Below are 18,557 nucleotides of genomic sequence, written 5' to 3'. Positions count from 1 at the left end.
TCTTTCAGACTGTTCTGCAAACATAGAACAGTAGATGTCACTGCTGCACAAGAAAGGAAGGTGAACATGGCTACCCCTGTCTTATATCTTGAATTTCCTGACAAAAAAAAGCAGATATTTATATAAAAACTACACTGATTCTGTCCGAGCACTCAAACAGCCAAACCCACTGGCAATTATTTGGTCTGCTTACATGCTTATCAGCCCTGTTCAGTATTATCCTTTGTACCAGAGCTGTAATGTCTGTTAATTGGATAGTTAATCTACAGAACATTTTAAATAAACTATATTATAAATCCATTAATCATTTGAGTTATTAAATGCCACTAATTCTCTGGTTCTGGCTTTTCAAATGTGAGAGTTTACTACTTGTCATCGTTTTACATAGTAAATTTGAGGATTTCACCCTGGGTTCTGGGATACTGCGATACCCATTTTTGCTGTTTTCAGATGCTTTACAGAGTCTTTTTCTACTTTGTGATGCTTTTCAATGTGAGGAACAATAAAGACCAGCTTTTTTTTTACAGTCTATAGTTTAACATGAATCTTATATCTCAATCTTACAATCAACCAGTGTACTCCTTGACATATCTATAATGGCTATAATCACTATAATATTACATATTCCACACACTGCCAGGCTGCACATAGAGATCAGTTCCTGATACATGTTTTATACTGTTGACTTTCTGTCTTGAACTTGTTGTCATTGTCTCATGTGTCACCAGAACTGCCTTCACCTGTTCATACATCTATACGTTGCTGCAAAAGAAGAGAATGACAGTAATTTAATTGTACATTACAGGACTGACTTCTTATCCGTTGTGCATCATCACTAATGTCAAATGACTAACTGAAAATGCAAAACATAGCTTCACTTTCCCGTATATGCTGAGCCAATTCCATCAGCCAAAGATCTGGGAACACCGACAAGAGCCCACTGGTTCCTGGTGGTGCAGTCCTTCAACAGCGATACGCTCCATGAGCAAACAAGAAACAGTATTGTGTCCTGCTGATCACTGCACTGCTCTCTTTTGTTATCAGGTTGGAAGGCAGATGATACATAGAGAGGGGGCTGAGGTAAAGGCTGACGTTCTGCTGTCACGAGACCGAGCCTCAGCTTCCTGGAGGTGGCAGCAAAGGAGTCTAAGAGTAACAGAGTTACGAGTCCTGTCTTATTTGACTGAATACTATCTTATGTCAGGTTAGGACATCCTAAATACTCAATCCGACATCACTTATCAACTTTTCAAATTTAGTTTCAGACACTTAATTTCTTCCATTTTGGTGACTTAAAAGAATAAAATGATAAGTACACTGCAACAGCATTTTTAAGTTAAATACATTAATTTGAATAAATCTCTGGCATAAATTGATATTCACCAGTTATCCTACAGTTTATTTTAGTATTTATGTAAGATTTGGGGAAGTTAGGATGTTTGTGAAATTGATCAACACTTATCATAAATTAGAACAGGAATTAACCCAGTTCCTCTGCAATGGCTTTTTTCTTAAATCAGGTCCTAGCTCTAATAATGCTTATCAAACAATTAAGATAGGATCTGCAAGTTAGGAAGTTTCTGTGATACAGGACCTGTACAAACATTAAGTTAACATGTCAGATTCAAGGCTGATGTAACCTTATTTGGAGAGTGAAGTGTGTTGTGTGATTTTAGCTGTTCTCATTTTAACAAATGAAAGTTGAAAATTGCCACAAAAAACAAATTATTAGTGGAAATTTGTTTTTGGAAAGATGATCTGACCCTGTTATTTTACCGTGACAAGAGAATGCCCACAGAATGATCCTCCAAACTAAACACAAAAGGCCCTTTACAAACTGGACTCTGTTCAGAGTGGACTGGACTCTCGACTTGTTTTTCCTGTGCCAATACAGAATACAACAATAGCCTCTCTCTCTTTCTCTCTCTCTCTCTCTCTCTGACAAACAGGAAAGAGGAAAAGCGCACTTCACCTGGCAATTAATGACAGTGATGTAGAGGTTCCCAAAGACAAACATGGAGTCACACAAATAATAAAATGGAAACTCTTTATTCTATAGGCATACTAAAGATGCAGGTTAAACAAATTTACACAAGAAAATCTACCTGTACTATCAGGCCAAATAGGCTATAATTTCTGTGTTACTGTCACTTTGCTATTGATAATAATAATACATCTAAGAATATTAAAACTGGATTTTAAAACATTTCTTTGCCTTCTAATCTTTTATTCCTCCCAGTTTATATAAGAGTAATGCAGAGTGACTTAAATTCACCAGCATAATATTACAGATCCATGAGTTTCAAGCAGCCAACAGTCTGATCTGCATGTGTGTGTATTTCTTTTCACAGCTCTCACAGACAGAGAGCAGAGGACAGAGAGTCACGCGTCTGTTGGTCAGTACGTTTTCATGGAGTCCTGACCACAGACATCGATGTTACCACCATGTTCATCCGGTCAAGACTGGCCTGAAAACACATAAAAGTTGACGGGGGGAGGTTAGTCTCGACTGGATCAAAATGGCGTGGATGTCAATGAGCCAAAGTGTTCAATGTTGTGTTTACATATTATATGTCTATATGGTCCTGACCTCACAAACTGCACACTGTTATTGGCTGGTGGCTGCACACCGCTGCCAAACAGACCTGGAAACGTCCCGCAAAATTAACCTATGAGAATAAATAACAAGAAAATACGAAAATGCAGACAGAGACCAGACACACATCACACATTTTAATGAGCCATAGCTGATGATTTAGAAGGATTATTATTATTATTATTATTATTTTTTTTTTTTAGGAAAATCTGTATAGTATGCCTTTAAAAAACAAATGAGTATATTGATTGCACCAGAATGGCAAACAATAAACCAAAAATCAAATATGAACTTTGAGCAATTTGACATTAGTAATGTGACCTTAAAACCCACTGTCATGACCGTCATTCTTTTACCGACATCAGTTCAGCTCAGTCCAGTAAATACAGTAAATGAGTGGAATAATTTTAATTTTCTGCCTACTCCAACACTTTGTCACTGCAGCTGATGTTTCTCAGAGAGCAGACACAATAGGCTGATTGTACCGCAGCCAATGTGTTCTCTGCCTACGGAGCATTATAGTGGTGATCAACCGGCAGCAAATATTGAAAGACAACAACAGACCCACATACTGCCCCTGAATGAAAGTGTCCACTGTGAGAGGAGACAAAGCCAGCGTTTCATACACAGTCACTGATCTGGAGTGTTCTCAGCAGTAGTATGTGTGTGTGTGAGGGCTTGCACTTGGTGTCTGTGTGCAGTTAGTTGGCCAAATGTGGCGTCAATGAAGCCCACCAGTGGTCTTACAGGGCCAGACATGTCATGCACTAATCACTCAGAGTTTACGGCTAAGCTCCACGATGCTGGTGGACCTTATCGAAAGTGATCAGAAGAACCACAATGAATTATCTAGTGGATACACCGTCACAAAGTTTAAAACAAAGTCATTTTTTGTTATTCAGGAGAAGTTGACATTTTGGCTTTCAATGGACAGTGATGATACAGTCACATACTGAGAAGCATGAAAAGAAAATTGTTAACCAGCTTTAAAAAAAAATTGCTTGAATTAGAGCAACTGTTTTGACATTAGGGTTAGCGTTACCAAATGAAGTATTATTTCTAAAACAGTCTAAACATTTATCTTTATACACATTGTGTATAATGTGTTGTGTTAAAATGAATGCAAGCTGGGAATCAATATATGTATATGTCAGCCTATTATAAATTACATATTTGTTTTTCTTACAGTCAGGCTTACATAGAACACATCCCATGATACATACTTTTAACGACAATATTGTATGTGCTTACATACTTTATAACACTTTATTTGAAGGGTGATTTAGAGTGATTTAGCTTACAGAGTTAGCTGATTGACAGATAACAGTTAGGGTGCCAGGAGCCAAACCCAGCGGGGAAAACACCCCGGTACTGTATTCTGTTTAAAGTGACCACTGTCGGTCACAGACATTTTTGTCTTGGCTAATTTCAAGTTGTCATAACAAAGACATTATTGGCTTGATTCATGTCAAGTTGTCATATCATATCATCACACAGGATAACACTTAAAGACAACAGCCAGAAACATTCATATGGACACCTTTGTCTCATGACGGGTGTTATGACATGGTGTGACTCTCTCACACTTATATGTCAATGCATACACAGTCACATATAGTACACACACATGCAGTGTTAGTTTTATCCTGAATGTTTTTAAGCATTTGTTAATTTAGGTGATTTAATGTGAATTTGAAGTAAATGTAAATGTAAAGCTATTGTATATGAGATAAATACTCATATTGGTGCAATATACAGCAAATATATATCAGTATACCGTCTAGGACATGTTAAAAATTTATCTTATAGCTTCAATGGTTGTTTATTCAGTTAATGTTGATATAGAATTGATTTGTTGATTGATTGTGTATTGGTTTAGGAGCTTTTCTGGAATAAAACTGGAATTCACATGAAGAGAATTTGAGATGACTACAAGTTTAACCCTTCTTGTTGTGAATAATAATGTGTAACTACAAAAGATAACATGCAAGAATTACACCATGTCATATATGTCATGATGAAACTAATGTGTGTATAGTAGAGTGTGCAGGTATGTGTGTATGTGAGTGAGCCTTTGTGTGTGTGTTTTTGTGTGACCTGCTCTGTATCTTTTCCTTTTCCGTGCCAACACTTGAAGGCACCAGAATCCAACTGACTTTGTTTCCTGCTATTGTTCTGCACATCCAAGATCACATATGAGGAAGCTGTCATTACTGCAGACGCAGCAAAAAATGAGATTCAGTGTTTCACACCACAACACGCAGTGGCCACGGCTGAGAGAAGAGTTAGAAAACATATAATCCTTCATACAACTACTATGATTTTCTGTCTCTAAAAAAAGGTGTCCATTGTCTTAATGGGTCCAAATGAAAGAGCTACAGTTAGAGAGTGAAGCCACAAAGCAGAATACAGGTTTCACCTTCAATTTGAGTGTCAGAAAGTTTTATTACACGGGAAACTTCAACTTTTCTACACCATATTTACTATTGCTTCTTCTTTTGCCTGCTTTAGTTTGAACAAAAGCAAACTCATATATGACATATATAAAATTCATAACTTTAATTCAGTTGAATGGCTTACAGAGACTCTAAATAACACATTACAGAGAAATTAGTTAGATAATGTTACTTCCTAAAACAGCTGCAGCCAGTATGTGGTCTGGGTGGAGTGGACAGCACAAACATGTGCTGACCTGCACAGGATGAGGTAATGAATTGAGGAAATGTTCATGTTGATTTTTGCTTCATTCTCTGCCACAAACAGGGTGAGTTGTTTTCTTGTCATGTGGACTTAACAAGCAGTAGATCACTTTATTATTGTTGTTGGTTAATGTTTGAATATTAGGCTAAACTGGTAAATCTAGTAAATGAAAGACAAACACATCCTTGAAATGATTTTCCAGCAATATTCTGTAATAACAGCAACCGGGCGTGAACATCTGTTTTGACATTTTTCATCAGTTGGATGTCATCAGAAGTCATATGAGTCATAAAAAGGAAGACAGCAAATATTGCACCATTTGGCATTACAGTACATGATAGGCAATATCTGCTGACAATGTGAGCCAAAGAAGATTGCTGACACTTAAATTAAATCAAATGAAGAATACAGAATACAACAAAAACAATACAACAATACAGAAGAACACAAACAGGTCAGACTCATGCTTTTTAAATCAACCCTAAGCAGGTTAGGTGAAAGTCAGTATATTAGAATTATTATTTTTGAACAACATTTTGATGTTTTCTTAGATGAGGAGTGGTGGTGAATGTGAGGTCCACTCTGCTGCATCAGTGGTTCCTAAAACTCATTAAGCAGATGCGGTGTTGGCCACATAACCTGATTTTTAATGAGGGTTTGCTCTCTGAAAGGATTTATTTATATTGGCAGGGATGAAAGAATTACTCAGATCCTTTGCTTGACTGAAGAAAAAATATCAAAATTTTAAAATACTCAGCTACAAATAAAATTTCTACATTCCAAGTGTTTTTAACTGAAAGTACAGAAGTATTATCAGGTAAGTTTTGCCAGTGTCAGGTTTTAAATAGTTAGGATTTGCTGCTTTGAGAGTAAACTGAGTAAATTTGGAGATGTGAGCACCATTTTTACAGACCACACAAATAAATTAATCAACAAAACAAACAGCATGTTATTTGGTTAGGAAAATAATCATCAGTTATAATGAAGAGAAGAAATAGCCTCATTGTTGCTTATTGGGCAGGTCCCTATGAGTGCCAGAATATGTAGTAGGGGTGTTATCAAAACAACCCCCACCATTCTGAGTGCAATTTCAAATTCTCTATAGAATTAAATGCTGCCTAACAAGTTAGAAAGTAAAACCATTTCTATAATGTCCTGTAGAAAAAAAATAGGAAAAATAATATTCGATTCCGATACAGGACGATATAGCACTAATAAACAATATATCGGTCTGGCTCTAAATTAATAAAAATAAAAATTAAATTAATTTAAAAAAATTAATTAAGAAATCTGGCAGCTGTAGAATAAATAGAACAATAACTGTAAAAAGTACAATACCAATATTTCCTGAGAACTGTTTTCTGGAGTATAAATTTAATGTAATATCAAAAGGAAAAGTAAAGTACAAATATGCTACTGTTTACTTTGAAAGCTATCACTGATTATTAGGAGAGAGAGAGAGAGAGAGAGAGAGTACAATCATGTTTTTTTTTCTAAACTGGTGAAATTAAAATGAAGTCAGACTGAAATTAGTCATACCCTCCTATAACTTTTAGCCCACTTTCTTTTCTTTTCAGTCAGGCATCAGCCGGGCCAGCTACGGGTCTCACTGGAAAAAAAGTGGGTGGCGTTGTTGTGTGTAGGCATGGAGAGCAGCGCAGAGCGACTCGGCTGCTGCTGTTTCTAATGTGATGACAGCTGAGTGACTCTATCAGGACCACCGTGTCTCCTCTTTTTTTGTCTTCTGTCAACATGTCCCCTCGAGCCTCGCGGTAAATTAACGTGTCGGGAGTAATGAGCCCGCTCGCAGCTCCACGGCTCCGGGAGGCGTAGCTGCGCTAAAAAAAAAAAAAAAAGTTGTGTCGCGGAGAAAAAGCAACTCCGCCAACTCCGCCACCACCAGCAGCACCACATCACCGCCAGGCTGGATGTCTTGTCTGACTGGATCTAACGGCAACGCTTTTTCTTCTGGACTCTTGAGACACTTTACAGGTAAGAAAAACACCAAATATAGCAAAAACTTTTAATGGTTGCTCCTCATGTAGAGCTGGAGGAACTAGAAAAACAACTTTCATTGGGTGAAGGATGAGTAGAGATACATGTACAAGTTTGTAATAACAGGAAACCATGCCTTAAGAGGAGTAACGCTGCATTTTCATCTGTTGAACTTATTTTAAAGAGTTTGTAGTGTAACAGTGAGGTGGTGTCAGTGTTTGGGTCGTACTTTGGACAGGATTTTCCTCAGTGTGAATATAGAGCTGTCTCTCTCCCTGTCTGTCTGTCTGTCTGTCTGTCTGTCAGGCTAACTGACTACTGACGTGAACTGAATGACTGATGATGGCAGTGAACACAAGTGTGCTACAGACCAAGTAATCCCCCCTCCTGTGTGTCTGTCTGTCACCTGTGGCCGCTGCTGTCAGTTGTTCCACCACCATGAGAGAGAGAGAGAGAGAGAGAGAGAGAGAGAGAGAGAGAGAGAGAGAGAGAGCAGTACAGACATCTCACACACCATCACACACACACTGAGGAAATATTATGGTCACATCACACGTGCGCACTTAACTGTGGTGGTCTGCTCACAAAGACTTGTTCTATTCTGTTCTGTTACATTCTGTTCTGTTCTGATTGTTTCTATCATGTTCTGTTCTGTTCTGTTAGATTCTGTTCTGTTCTGATTGTTTCTATCATGTTCTGTTCTGTTCTGTTCTGTTCTGTCATATTGCATCCTGGTCAGCTCAGTTCAGTTCCGTTCTGCTCTGTTCTGTTCAGTTGCATTGTGTTCTGTTCAGTTCCAGTCTTTTTATTCTGTTCTGTTCAGACCAGTTTAGTTCTATCATATTTTGTTCTGTTCTTTCTATTCAGCTATGTTCTCTTCTAATCTGTTGTTTTCTGTCTGTTCTGTTCTATTATGTTCTATTCAGTCCTGTTCTATTCTAATTTATTCTGTTCTCTTCTATTCTGGTCTGTTGATTCCTGTTCTGTTAGGTTCTGTTCTAATCTATTCTCCTCTGTTGCATTATGTTCTGTTCTCTTCTGTGCTGTTCAGTTCTGCTCTCTTCTATTTTTCTGTTCTGTTCTCTTTAGAGTCTGACCAATATATTGGTCAGCTGATATTATTGGCTGGATGTTGATCTATTACAGCTATATATATTTATTTATTTATTTTTAAATACGATTATTAAAATATCAGTGAAAGTGTTTTGTTTCAGTGCCCTGATATAATTTTGGACAATCATGTTTATTGCTAAGCTGTAAAATATCCTGGCTCCGTTACAAACTGATTTTTGTCGCAAGGGTTAACCTCTTGCAAAAACTGTAAACAAGTGCTTTTGTATATATCCTACATTCTGTATCAAAAGTATTGACCATATATCGATATCAGATTTTTTTAACTCTCTAATATCAACATTGACATTGGCCCCAAAAATCCAGTATTGATCAGGGCCTAATTCTAATCTTTTCTATTCTACTCTGTTCTGTAGAATTCAGTTGTATTCTCTGACATTTTCATTCTCTGTTTTGTTCTGTTCTCCTCTATACTGTTTTATGTTATACCTCTATATTATTAAGTCTCCCACCCTTACATTCAATTATATAACTTCATTGTAAGATGAAATGTGATGTGTTATATTCACACCTATTATTTTGTTCATGTTTAACATCAGTGTATGAAATTCTCTGTCCATTCTTCTCTGTTTGCATCTACACTTTTCGGTTCTGTCAGGCCTTATCCCATTTTGAATTGTCTGTCAGTTATTCTGTTCTATTCTAGTCTGTTTCTGTTCTACAGATTGTTAGTTTTGTCTGAGTTGTCTGACTGATGTCAAACTGGAGCACTGTGTTAATGCTCACAATTAGCACACAATTAGCTCACTGTTCTAGTTAGACGTTGAGCAGACAGGCTCAGTGCACTGCAGCAGATCAGACCAGAGTGTGAACACTAAATAAGTGTTGATGCAAACATTAAAGCAACTGTGCAATGTATTTACTAGACAGAGAAACACACCATAGTATACATTGGGATGTGTATATAGTGTCTGTAGACCTTCAAACTCTGACAGAACTCTGTGGGAGCACTAGAGTTTCTTTTAGTTCTGCAGCTCAGCCACTTGGCACAAAGAGTCTGAAGCTGAATTATGTCCAGTTTGTCTCTTGAATTGAGTCCAGGTTTAGTGCAACAGGCTTGGAATGTGCTGCAGATTCTATGCACACTATGGCCAGCAGCATGGAGCAAACTGTCTGCTAGAGCTGACAGCCACATATATATGTTTGTACAGCATGATTATGTATAATTATGTCATTAAAGGCAAAAGATAGAAAATTATTTCAGGAGGAGTCTCTCCTACATAAAGCTTGCTGCCAAAAGACTGAAAGCCAGATATGTCTCCATGTTTGTTCTGTTTGCACCATACAGAATGTGTCTTTACTGTGACAGGATTTACACACAGCTTTAGTCACAGAGCTCTGTCCAAAATGGAGACACAACTTAGATTCAACCTGTGCCAGTGTTGCTTCTCCACAGCGGTTTATCATCACTTTCCGTGTTTGTTTTCATGTTCTGTGCCACATGTGCATGTTCATAAACAAAGGAAGTCAGTGGGTTGTTTCACACTGGCACCTTCCATCCTAGTTTATCACGTTAAAGCTCATCAGAGATGGACTGACAGAAAGTGGAAAAGCGTGCCGTGGTCTGACACTCTGACGTCCTCGCTTTAGATTGTTTTTGGAAATCGTGGAAAAGCCAGCAAGAGCCAGCATCTGTACCGATATGAGGGCGGGTTGTTGCCCATGGCATTATGGGTGACTGTCACATCTTTGAAGGCCCTGTTGATGCTGAAAGGTACATGCAGGTTTTGGAGCAACATTTGCTGCCGTCCAGACAACATCTTTTTGTAAAAAGTTACAAAGTTGATCAGTTTGAACACCAAATATTTTGTCTTTGTCCTGCAGTCAGTTGAGTATAGGTTGAACAGTTTCTGCAGATAGTTGCCTTCTGTTTTTATTTACATTTTACTTTTTTGGACTCATGGCTTGTATTTGTTTCTAATCTATATAATCTATTCTATATATAAACTACCTTATATCATGAAATGCTTGTCTTCAAACTGTTCACACTGCAGTCAGGATGTATTTGTATTTCACTAACCTCAGTGTTGTTTCTGCTGCAGTGTCAGTGTTGGGAGTTACACCGCTTTGGCACTGGCACAGGCCATAAACTCTTTGTTAATTTTCTTTGCCTGCAGGGATCAAACCACAAATCTTAACGTGAAAATCAAAGAGTGAATAACTTGTCCATTCATGTTTACCACCAGTCCAGGACTGTGCATGACAGTGCTACTTGTTGAATCACCTGAAGTCTGCTCCTGCTTGTTTAACTGCTATCTATGCCTTAATCAATGGTATCTTTGTCTCTCTGTTGTTCTGCTTTTGTGTCAGGATTTTGGATGCACATAAACATCCTACATACTGAATTATTCAACGCTCGCAGCAGGGTCCTATATCAGTACTTGGTGACAAAGAAACTTGAGATGTTTGTGTCAGTTTGCATGTCTACATGTCACAACATGGTAGGTTTGTCATGATACCAGAATTTTAAACTTTGATACAGTACCTGTATAAAAAAAGATTTTGATACCACTGCAACCAAAGAAAAAAGTCCGAGGTAAACAAAGTAGGATAATTATTTTCTTTTTTTTTTAATTAACAACTTACACACAGTGCTGCTCAGGTAAAAGTCACTGAACACTGTCTGGTTTTGTGATGCTGCAAGCCAAAGGACAGTTAAGACTGAACTGAACTGAGGTCTTGAGTGATTTTTTTTCCTACCTTCAGTACTTTCAATTCTATTGAATGTATAGAAGATTTTATCATTTTAAACATGAAATATTGAAAAGGAATTAATGTATCAATCACTGTGATGTAAGTAATATTGCAACCAACCAAAGTCACTCCAGGCTACAGGTGCAGGACAGAGTGTCAAGCAGAGGAAAAATAGCCATAATAAAAATAACTTGATGATGCATTGGAAAACCCGGAAAATTCAACTTTTCATCCTATTATGTAATACGCCATCAATTACAGAGAAGGTATTTCTCAGACATTAAATATATGACATTCCTTAGTTTGCTAGGCTGCCTAGGCAGGGGGAAGGCAGGAGAGATTTCATTTGAGTATGAAAAGGAGGATGAGTGTATTGCGAGTATGAGCAGAGGATACAAAGAAAAGAATGATGTATGCTAATCAGATATTATAATAGCAGTAAATAAAGGATATAAGATTTCAGCATGGTAATGGTGATAAAGATGATGCAAACCTCCTTTGCATTTTGGCTGTAAGATTGCTAAAGTTAATCAAATGGGCGATTGTATTGGAATTGAGGATAGTTGATTTATTTTTCTAAAACTGATCTCCATAACTGTGAAAAGTACACTAGCACTTTATCTTGTTTTCATTAGTTTTTCATCAGCAGCATGTCTATTATTCTAATCTAAGATTAGAATAATAGACTAATCAAAGGTCAGACTGGGAAAAAAGCCATGAGACTGAAGTTGCACACTTGCAAGAAGGCAGACTAAACAAGAAAAGTACACGAACAAGATCAGAATCTTCCAGTTAGTTAGATTCAGAGTCAGTGTGGTACTGGGTAGGGTTGCAAATTTAGTGCATTTTCCTTAACTGATAGTTGAACATGTTAACAATCAATAATTGATTAATCATTAATAATAAATAAAATACAAAAATGTGATTTTTCCTCAGTCTTTTTTAAACCATTCTAGTGGCACATTAGTGATGTGAAAAATTCATTTATAAAGCACAAACCATAAAAATAAACAGAATAATAAAATAATAAGGCTCTCACTTGAAACGGGGCTCTCGTCTGCCTGAAAACCTGTGAGCTCTGGAGAAGTAGTACTACAAACATACGTTATTGATTAAAATGTTTTTATTAGTTAAATTCCTACCAACAATTAATTGATTAATGATTAACATCCCCAGTATGGGGTTTGAACTGGGAGATGTTTGTGAGCGTGGAGTTTGCTATGTTAGGTTCACTATTTATGTTCACTACCTTCAATAAAAAAACAAAATAAACTCAACAAATGTCAAGGGGGAAAACATTCTTACGCCCATTTTCCTTATTAAATAGAAAAATACAACCATACACCTTTTCAGTTCAAGTTTCTCTCTCTTTTACTGAACAAAGACAAGCTGAACTGCCTTGGTAATACATCGTAAAACATACTTAATCAAATTCGACAGAAACTCACCAAAACCATGTTGGCTATTCTTTTCACTGTTCAAACAATCACCAACTCTGTTTTGGTCAAAATAAACCCTGAATTCATCGCTTTGGATGTGAAAATATTGTGGCTTTACAGGCTGTTTTCATTGTCAGCTTAGTGAGTGTGTCTCAGAGGCAGACCATTAAATTTGCAAAATGAAATGACAGAAATTCCTCAGAAAAATCGGCAAAAAAACCCCACCAAAAACTAGTTGGCGATAGACTCAGCCAATCTCCAGTAGTCAAAATATTTATCTTATTGCCCAACCCAGGTAGATAACTTGACTCTTTGGTGTGAATGACAAATAAGATGAATAGCATTTTTATAATCTTATAAAAAACAAATGTGATAGTGGTAACACTCCTAATCTCTGTGGACTGCAGTTAAAAAAATGGTTTTATGAACCAGAGAGAATTTTGTTGAGCTTTTACGCCCAAATCAGTTTAATTTTGTACAATTATTCATGAATCTGAGAGCAATCCATGTTTGTTTTCTCACGTTTGCTTGTTAAGTATGTGGCCATTTTAAGATAAAGTTTATTGAATTAATATGCAGGTGATCTAGATTACTCCAGAAAGTTGTTTCAGTTGTCTTGTGTTAATGTCCTCAGTTCACCCTGAGTTGTCTTAAAAGTTTGGGAAGAAGATGTGAGAACTTTGTGTTCAGCAGGATTTTTCCTTATGCTTATTTCACCCTCCATAAATTGATCATGTTTCTGCAGACATGTGATGATGGGATTCCAAGAGCTGGATCAGTTATGTAACAGCTCATATGCAAACTATTATGTTTTAAGGGTGCGGCATATCCTCGGGCACCTCTGGGGTCCTCCCAGGGAAAACCCTCTTGCCGTCCAAACGGGCCCTTGTATCCGTGACAACGCAGCCTCTGCCCTCTGAGCTCAGACATCTGAGCTGTCTTCCTAGCAGTGGAAATGTTTATGCAAAAGAGCTGTTCCACCCAGTGTGTGTATATGTGTGTGTGCCATCAAACACATTAATATTCAACACGTGCATGTTTGAGAGAGGAATGGAGAAACAGATATGTGAGGGGAAAGAGTTAAGGAAAGGAAGAAAAAGGGTGAAATGGTGTGTGAAAAAGAAGAACATTCCCTTGAGGGGATGCCTGTGTGCTTGCCAAACTGCAGAGATGCTGGCAAGCATTCTGAATGAAAATGTGAAGACGAAGGTAGATTTAGAGCTTCAGATGAGCCAAAGAGAGTATTTCCAGTCCTTTTTTTTCCAAGGACCCACCCAGGGTTTTCCCCTACACTCATGCAGCAGCAGGAACACATAATGCAATGTTCTCTCGTGTACTATTGGGAAAGATACAATCAGTATTTCTTTACATCTCATCAGAAGTCTTTCAACTGGTATAAATAAGGCAGCAGGCAGAGTAGAACACATTTTTCTGTTTCTAAAGTAAAGTTTGCAGTAGTGAAGAGGTGTGGAAGATGATTTTCTGGGCTTGTCCTGCCCTGACTCATCTCAGTGTTGGCCAAGACAGAAATGAATAGCTGCTTTGCAGGACCTGACTTGGCTAACTGGCAATTATTTTTATAGTGGCACTGTATTTGAACAACCCTCCCAGTGTGCCATATGTTTCACCTGGAGCCTGTTGAAGAGTCATAAATGCCGCAGCAAGTTTCATCCTAAAGTTTCTGTGATGTTCAAGTTCTGTAAGGCAAGAAACATAACAGGAGTGTGTAGGGCTGGGTATTGAATTGTGTCAATACTATTTGAAAACGCCTTTTCATTCCATACCTAAGTTTGATACCTAAAGAGTTTTAACAGTTGAAACAGTTCCTTCTGCTACTCCCAGGTCTTTGAACACCTTCTTCATTTAAAGTGAGTAATTGTACCGTAAAATGTAATGTAATTTTCTTTTTTGTTAAGCTCATAAATTTAGTATTGAAAAAAAAACTACTGTTCAGGAACTGCTGTCAAAATTTGACATGAAGCCCTAGACATGTGCCCACACATTTTCAGTTTAAAGCAATATTTGGACCAGTCTTGTATCTGTCCATTCAATCTGAAGCCAGATTTACACTTCTAACTTCTAAATTCTTTAAACGGGTGCTGTAGGCATGCCGTAGCCCAACATGCAACTACCCAACACGTTGTGGTGACTCACCCGCACAACAGCTGTGATTGGTTTGCTTCCTCGTCCGTGTCTGTCAGTGGATGGACATGCACAGAAAATTCACGCTCCTGCCTCTGTGGTCATACACGTCTCCTCTGATATCTTCTGTCTTTTGTATGTTACAGAAATTTCAGTAACAGTAACTGCTGTTTAATTTTTATTAGCTCCAACATGATCCACTCATATATCTGTGAAAGTGATATGCATGAGTAATAATATGTACAAAAACTGTTAAAATGACGGGAAGACACTGCTCTGGACCATGGACCACAACTTTTGTGGATTTAACAATAGATACAACTTGTTAATTTGTGAGTTTTAGAGACGCTGGTCAGTTGAGAGTTAGTTACCTTTGGACAGAACCAGTCTAGCTGTTTCCATCTGTTTCCAGTCATTCTGCTAAGCTAAGGTAAGCTACGCTAAGCCATTGCTTGTTGTGTAGTTTCATGCAACACTGATCTAACTTTCTGCAAGAAACAAACAAGCATACTCTAAAAATATGAAACTTTTCTTTTAATTTAATTGTCTAAATCACATTAGTTTAAAGTAAAAAGAAAAGAAGATGATTGTTAACTATATTCTCTAAATAGTTGGTTGTTAAAATCTATTAGATTTTGCAAATAATGTGGTGAGTAAAAATGTTATCGTAAGTAATATGTGTGATGGAAAAAAAAGAGCAAAGAACTCAAATGTGTAAAGAAAATGCCATTGCAATTTTTAGACTTTTATATGTAGCTGCAGTCTGGGAGGATTTCCGTCTTAAGGCTGACATCAGTCAGTACAGTATATGAGGAAAGGACGATATTGGTTAGATGCATTCTCAAACAGATATGTCATCCTAACCACAGCCATCAGCACTCTGTTTGGACTATTTCAAATAAAAGGAACAGTCCTTCCTGTCTCTTCATGTAAGCATTTCGAATTGATGGTGGCCTTGTGACAAAATATGCTTTGTCCATGCAGTGTCTACCACAGTGATTGTTTGTATTGAAATGCAGAGCTGGCATGTTAGTGTACAGTATGTCTGCGTGCTTTTTCAACCACGTCTGTGTGTGTGTTTGCTGTTTGCATGTTTGAGTGGAACAGGACGGATTTGCCAAATATTTCAACAGAGTTTGGCATCTTTAGGCATTTGACTCAGAGTGCCAGATGTGTTCTTTTTATCCAGCTGGCTGAGGCCACGTTGTGCTGTCTCATCTGGTTGAAATGCACTTTAAAGCCAGACTGCTCTCTTCACTGTTAACTTGTTGTTTAGAGCAATAACATTAGAACACAATGTGCTACCATTATATATATTGATCTTTAGAGTTTTTTTATGAGGAGGCCTTTATGAGATGGAGAACAGATGAGATGAGGTGCAAGAACTGGGAGCTTGGGATAGCTGACATGCAACAAAGGCCCTGAGCTGCATTTGAACCCAGAAATTACATAGTAGTTGGGTTAGAGCTGAAATAATAAATCAAGTGAAAATCGGTCACTTGACTCAGAATTCATCTGCAATTATTCTGATAAATAATTAACAATTTAATTTAAATAAATATTTCTTCTTCACATGTTCACAAATGTGTCAATCTAGCATGTTGAGGATTTGTGAGCAGATACGAGGGTCAAGCTCGCAGTTGTCCCAAACCCCGTGTTCGCAGGACTGCATTTGTGCACATGGGACAGAAATTCTCCCTTGTGAAAATGTTTTTTTTCACTTGTGGAAATTGTTTTCTGCTCTTGTATCACATGCATGCACCTTTTTTGATGTGCATGGGTTTTGAGACTAAATAAGCAGCATGGAAGAGCTTAATTTCTCGCTCTTCATCAGCACTTTTCTTCTTTGCGCTGGATGATGATATTGTTAATATAATTGTTATATACTTCCTATTTGCGGACAGTCTCCAGGTCTGTTGGTATCACACACATGCATGCATACACAAGCAATCACATGATCACCTCTAGATTTATGCCTGGCGGAGATAATTATTGTATTAATAGAGTGTTATTATAAAAAACCCTTCCTTTATTTTTGCACTCTGATTGACGCTCCTTAAAATACCTTAACTTAAAGGCATTTTTAAATCACAATATTTCTGTATATTTCTGTGAAGTGATATTCCTGAAAAATAATTAACACTGAACACTGAAAAATATTTTTGGTTTGCAGGATCTTTGCCTCTACTTGTACTTATACTGAGTACTTCTGCTTGAGGAGGTGTAATTAGTTTGTTTTATTGCCCCTTTTGCTGTTACAGTCTTGTTGCATGTCTTACATATTACTGTGGTTTTATGTACATTTAATCTTTTGAAGCCAAACCACTTCCACATGACTGAAATTGCTCCTGTTTTTTTTTTTGGAACTGACTCCTCTATCATGGAGCTGGTACCAACATCACTTTCACTCTGAGTTATGCTTGTTGTTGATGTGTGAAACAGTATGATGTCGATAAGATGGAAAATTTCCATTATCATGACATCTTTTTTTTTTTTTATCATAAAAGATGAATGAATGAAACGATATGAATGAGTGCCCCACTTGTCTTCTCTGCTTCGAGACCCTCTCAAATGAGTGATTAAAACTGTCTAAAAAACAGTTTACTTTAGGTTTTAAAGACAGCTTGCAACAGTAATATGAGCTAATGCTGTTTGAGGGGCCTTGATATTGAAAAGTTTGGGAACCCCTGGATTAGACCACCAAGCCTGCAGAACACCCTCAAATAAATCATGTCGTGTGTTTTTTATGTCTATACTGGTTGCCAAATTATCTTCCAGACACAGAGCATTAAGTTTTATGTCGGTTCAGATTGTGACATTTATTTATTGACTGCTGTAGCTCATTACATTTGGTTTGTAAAGAAAAAAGAAAAACTCATATCTAAATGGGTTATGTCATCATGTCACAGGGGGCGTGTGAGGCCCTGACTGTCTAAACAGATGGTTAGAAAACCACATGACTTGTGTTGACAACTGTCAGCCACACAGAGCCTTCTCATTCTCCCCCTCCTCGCCCCCCCCCCCCCATCCCATGTGCTGAAAGACTAGACGGTCAACAGAAAAGCAACAGATGTCCCACAGTTTTTAATATCCAGAAGTGTCCACTGGCTGCACGGTCACCTGTTTTGGTGATGTTGTTTCGCGGTGAATGCGTTTTAGAGGACTCAGCACTCTACACAGCGGGTCCACAGTAAACAATCGCTATCAAAAGACATCAGCTGTCACCCAGCCCGCTCCAGAGGGTTCTACCAGTCTGTGTGTGTGTGTTGACATCCACAGGCACGTGCCAGTCTGCCACTTCAGTATATCTGAATAGGCCTCGTCCTGGCAGGCAGACAGATAATGAGGCAGCGGCTTCATTGTTGGCATCAGATGACCCTGTTCAATAAAAGGTACAGGCAGTCAGCAGATACCACTTCCTCTGCTCTGTACTCGCATTACCACGGTGTTCCAGCCTGCTGTACCTGTAGAGATAAAATTAAGATGCCTTGCAGCAATAGAAAAGTTGGACCAGTTTGAAGAGCTACACAGTTAGAGTTATGTACAGTTCATAGAGCTGAAAGACTCAAGAAAAGTGTTTAATCTACAACAGTTAGCCGGTTAACTGATTGGATGTCAGCTGGTTAATTAATTGCTAGATTTTCTGATAACTGATTAATTGTTTTGATCTTTTGTGCAAAAAAAAGTCTCATTCTCTGATTTTAGCTTCTCAAATGTGAATATTTTCTTCTTTACCCCCGTATGACAGTAAACTGAATATCTCTGGGATGTGGAAACTTTTCTCAACATTTTCAGGGTTCAGCAATAAGCATTGCTCCCTGTTGGGCTATTAATCTTGAGACTTGAACCCTCTCTTTTTT

General features: G+C 37.8%; 1 protein-coding gene across 3 annotated transcripts in view; it reads left to right on the top strand.

Annotated features, from left to right (window-relative positions):
* The first annotated feature begins 6,936 nt into the window (after positions 1–6,936).
* The window catches only part of dnmbp (dynamin binding protein), a 59,900-nt gene continuing 48,279 nt past the window's right edge, over positions 6,937–18,557 (top strand). For all 3 annotated transcript variants that reach the window (XM_084740387.1, XM_084740386.1, XM_084740385.1), the window contains exon 1: positions 6,937–7,288. The gene's annotated coding sequence lies outside the window, so the exon portion shown is untranslated. The remainder of the gene's footprint in view (positions 7,289–18,557) is intronic.

This window comes from Lutjanus erythropterus, chromosome 17 (genome assembly GCF_056507025.1).
Source record: "Lutjanus erythropterus isolate fLutEry1 chromosome 17, fLutEry1.hap2, whole genome shotgun sequence".
Lineage (NCBI taxonomy): Eukaryota > Metazoa > Chordata > Actinopteri > Lutjaniformes > Lutjanidae > Lutjanus > Lutjanus erythropterus.
The sequence above is the reverse complement of the archived record's forward strand: the minus strand, read 5'-3'. Positions and strand labels throughout refer to the sequence as shown.